Genomic DNA, 4690 nt, shown 5'->3' with positions numbered 1-4690 from the left:
CTTTTAGACAAAGGTTCAGTCTTTATCTCACTGTGAGCAGTGAATGCAAAAGGACTTAACGCTCTGTCATGGGGTTTTTGAAATAGGAGCTGTAACAGACTTCTCTCTTTCAGTTTTTATTCCCACATGCTTCTTGTAGTTTTGACTTTTTTTTATGAAAGAACCAGATATTTTCTAACAGTTGTTTATCCTCTGTACTGACGATTAAACCAGGAAAGTTTAAGAGTCAGTCACCTGATGTTGATTCAGTTTCTCTTTTAAGCCTGGGCACCTCCTTTGCTACTCTTGACTTTAAATTAACATTTACAGTATGCCATGCATTAACTGTGGCTATTTTATAAGCAGTCGTCTTAATAAGATTTGATCTGCTTCACATTAATGCAACTTTTCACTCTGCCAGGCCTTTGATTTATCATGTCCGGTCAGATCTTCTGTTTATTTGTGTTTGTTAAGTGGCTAACTCTGTATTTAATGATTATATGAAGTTTAACACAACACAGAAGTCATTACAGGACAGAGAGAGGTCTGACTGACTTTGATGGTGAGTCTGACTTCAGGGCCAAACTAAGACTACTTAAAAATTCACAATTTAGCAGTAACGTTGCGAAATGTGTCATCATTTAGACTGCAATTTTAAGGCAAAGTCTCAGAATGCAGTCAGTTAATGAGGACAACCTCAAAAGAAGCTTTCAAAACAAGCCTGTAAATTACATTAAGTTTAAGAAATATTGGCAGTTGTTTGCTGAGTGATAATTCTCTACTTGATTAGTGTTTTGCAGTTTTCTTCAGGAAAGGTGTGTGTGTGCGGCAGCTTACCTGTGTGGTTGGTTTTAATATGCGTGTCCCTCTACACTGTGTGTTGGTGTTCAGATGATCTGTCTGGAGACAACACTACTCTTTCCTGGCACCTCCTGTTAGATATTCAAACACAAAAATGTGAGCTCTGTGTGTGTTTGAGACTTTGTTTCCTTTTATTGCAGCCAGAGAAGAGCTTTTTATTCTGTACCCTCTGCTCTCACAGATCATAACTACAGTGGCTGACAGGGGGAAATGCACTGCAGCGTAGGGGAACACATGCAAAGAGACAAAACAAAGGCAAATCAAGAAAACATACATATACACAAACAAAAACACAAACGCGCTGCAGATACAGAAACGATGCAAAACCAAAAGCGTCTGTTCCTTTAACTTACTGCCAAACACTGCCATAACTTCAGGGTCTAATTTACTAACATTAACATTATTATTACAGCTCCAGCTGCTCTAGCGCTCCCCCTAGTGGCCTGGACAACTTCCCTTGTGTTGACTGGATATGCAGCGTTTCATATGTTGCATTTGTTTTTTGTTTTAGCAGCGTGTTTGTGTATTTGGTTGTGTTGTTTGTATGTGCAGAACATTTGTTTAAAACTTATTCAGAGTTTTTCTTATTTTTGCGTGATTTCTTAAGCTGTTCGTAAGCGCGTTTGCCCTCGTCGGCCACCGTAGGCAACCATTCAACATATGTCATTAACAGGTTTATAGATTATTAAACCCCAAACAAAGATGTCACAGAGTTTAAATACCTGTTGATACCATTCACTTTGAATTACATGAACACATATTAGTTGTTACAACAATCTGTCACACTTCTATATGAGCCACGCAAAATAAAAACATCGCAAAGTCCCCAAAACACACTTCACACACACACACACACACACACACACACACCTCCGTACCTGTTAGATAGAAGAAGTGGGCTGTGTGTGTGTGTGTGACTTCGGGTCCAAAGCCAGATCCCTTAACAACACAATTCAAAAATAAAGATTTTCAGCACAAAACAGCAGAAAAACGGGCGAACTTTAAGCTAGCAAAGCAGCTACAGAGAAATGTTAGCCCGCTAATACCGGCAGGTAAAACTCATTTCAAAGTAAATATACTGCGATGAAACCTTCACTACATACTTACAGAATGAAGCAGAGTTATTGTGAAACAAAGCAGCACCATTAATTATCATTCATATACTAGAAAAAACTTTATAAACTAAGTTTTGATACACACATTAGCTTACCACCTGCGCAGTCTGGAGGTTTTAACGAGTGCTCGCGGGAACGCGCCTACGTAGCTACGCTGCCAACGTGTACGCGCAGTCAAAGTATAAACAAAGTGTAAATTGACAAACTATAACCAATTTAGTATCATAATAATAATTACCTGTCACACGTGTATGTGTTAATTAATTCAATAAACAACTGACAGATGCAGAGTCACATTTTCTTTGTTAAAACTTGGGGTGAAAATAAAAGTACAGCAGGATAAACAGTCTGATCCATTGATTGACTGAGGATGTTTAAACCTGCAACAACCTCAGCTGCTGCTGACATACAGGCTTAACTAGTCTGGACTGACTGTTGCTCATTTGGTGGTGTTTCATTCTGTGATAATGTTGCGTCATGTTTCAGACCCCTGTCAGAGTCAGCAGCTGTTTACCTCCTCACCTCCACAGGTTGATGGTGGGTTAGTGTCTGTGCTCGCAGGAGGACACCTGAGAACACCAGAGAAACTGGATTTAGAGGAGACAAGCTGCCCGACCGAGTAAACACTGCATGTTAGGTGGATCTGTCAACATGCAGCCTCAACACCACGTCTGTTTTCTCCAATGAGCCCACTTTTTAGCTGGTTTTGGACCATTTAAAGTAAATTAATCTTCAAACTTTTAACACATCCACAAGCAAGGGCAAGCAGGAAATCAGTTATCATGCTGATTTTGTCTTTTCACTCTGCCAGGCCTTTGATTTATCATGTCCAGTCAGATCTTCTGTTTATTTGTGTTTGTTAAATGGCTAACTCTCTATTTAATGATTATATGAAGTTTAACACAACACAGAAGTCATTACAGGACAGAGAGAGGTCTGACTGACTTTGATGGTGAGTCTGACTTCAGGGCCAAACTAAGACTACTTAAAAATTCACAATTTAGCAGTAACGTTGTGAAATGTGTCATCATTTAGACTGCAATTTTAAGGCAAAGTCTCAGAATGCAGTCAGTTAATGAGGACAACCTCAAAAGAAGCTTTCAAAACAAGCCTGTAAATTACATTAAGTTTAAGAAATATTGGCAGTTGTTTGCTGAGTGATAATTCTCTACTTGATTAGTGTTTTGCAGTTTTCTTCAGGAAAGGTGTGTGTGTGCGGCAGCTTACCTGTGTGGTTGGTTTTAATATGCGTGTCCCTCTACACTGTGTGTTGGTGTTCAGATGATCTGTCTGGAGACAACACTACTCTTTCCTGGCACCTCCTGTTAGATATTCAAACACAAAAATGTGAGCTCTGTGTGTGTTTGAGACTTTGTTTCCTTTTATTGCAGCCAGAGAAGAGCTTTTTATTCTGTACCCTCTGCTCTCACAGATCATAACTACAGTGGCTGACAGGGGGAAATGCACTGCAGCGTAGGGGAACACATGCAAAGAGACAAAACAAAGGCAAATCAAGAAAACATACATATACACAAACAAAAACACAAACGCGCTGCAGATACAGAAACGATGCAAAACCAAAAGCGTCTGTTCCTTTAACTTACTGCCAAACACTGCCATAACTTCAGGGTCTAATTTACTAACATTAACATTATTATTACAGCTCCAGCTGCTCTAGCGCTCCCCCTAGTGGCCTGGACAACTTCCCTTGTGTTGACTGGATATGCAGCGTTTCATATGTTGCATTTGTTTTTTGTTTTAGCAGCGTGTTTGTGTATTTGGTTGTGTTGTTTGTATGTGCAGAACATTTGTTTAAAACTTATTCAGAGTTTTTCTTATTTTTGCGTGATTTCTTAAGCTGTTCGTAAGCGCGTTTGCCCTCGTCGGCCACCGTAGGCAACCATTCAACATATGTCATTAACAGGTTTATAGATTATTAAACCCCAAACAAAGATGTCACAGAGTTTAAATACCTGTTGATACCATTCACTTTGAATTACATGAACACATATTAGTTGTTACAACAATCTGTCACACTTCTATATGAGCCACGCAAAATAAAAACATCGCAAAGTCCCCAAAACACACTTCACACACACACACACACACACACACACACACACCTCCGTACCTGTTAGATAGAAGAAGTGGGCTGTGTGTGTGTGTGTGACTTCGGGTCCAAAGCCAGATCCCTTAACAACACAATTCAAAATAAAGATTTTCAGCACAAAACAGCAGAAAAACGGGCGAACTTTAAGCTAGCAAAGCAGCTACAGAGAAATGTTAGCCCGCTAATACCGGCAGGTAAAACTCATTTCAAAGTAAATATACTGCGATGAAACCTTCACTACATACTTACAGAATGAAGCAGAGTTATTGTGAAACAAAGCAGCACCATTAATTATCATTCATATACTAGAAAAAACTTTATAAACTAAGTTTTGATACACACATTAGCTTACCACCTGCGCAGTCTGGAGGTTTTAACGAGTGCTCGCGGGAACGCGCCTACGTAGCTACGCTGCCAACGTGTACGCGCAGTCAAAGTATAAACAAAGTGTAAATTGACAAACTATAACCAATTTAGTATCATAATAATAATTACCTGTCACACGTGTATGTGTTAATTAATTCAATAAACAACTGACAGATGCAGAGTCACATTTTCTTTGTTAAAACTTGGGGTGAAAATAAAAGTACAGCAGGATAAACAGTCTGATCCATTGATTGACTGA

At 39.3% G+C, this 4690-nt stretch overlaps 1 long non-coding RNA gene across 4 annotated transcripts; it reads right to left on the bottom strand.

The window, feature by feature from the left end:
• Positions 1 to 703: 703 nt before the first annotated feature.
• LOC108889470 (uncharacterized) lies at positions 704 to 4459 on the bottom strand. 4 transcript variants are annotated; one of them, XR_007809781.1, is made up of 3 exons: positions 4408 to 4459; positions 4087 to 4147; positions 704 to 911 (listed from the first exon to the last, which is right to left on the bottom strand). It is a non-coding gene; the product is annotated as an uncharacterized LOC108889470 (long non-coding RNA). The 4 variants fall into 4 exon arrangements; XR_007809780.1 differs by lacking the exon at positions 4087 to 4147 and adding an exon at positions 1719 to 1779; XR_001961996.2 differs by lacking the exons at positions 4087 to 4147; positions 4408 to 4459 and adding exons at positions 1719 to 1779; positions 2041 to 2092.
• Between the last annotated feature and the right edge of the window lie 231 nt (positions 4460 to 4690).

Source organism: Lates calcarifer, unplaced genomic scaffold (genome assembly GCF_001640805.2).
Source record: "Lates calcarifer isolate ASB-BC8 unplaced genomic scaffold, TLL_Latcal_v3 _unitig_1574_quiver_1606, whole genome shotgun sequence".
NCBI lineage: Eukaryota > Metazoa > Chordata > Actinopteri > Centropomidae > Lates > Lates calcarifer.
The sequence above is the reverse complement of the archived record's forward strand: the minus strand, read 5'-3'. Positions and strand labels throughout refer to the sequence as shown.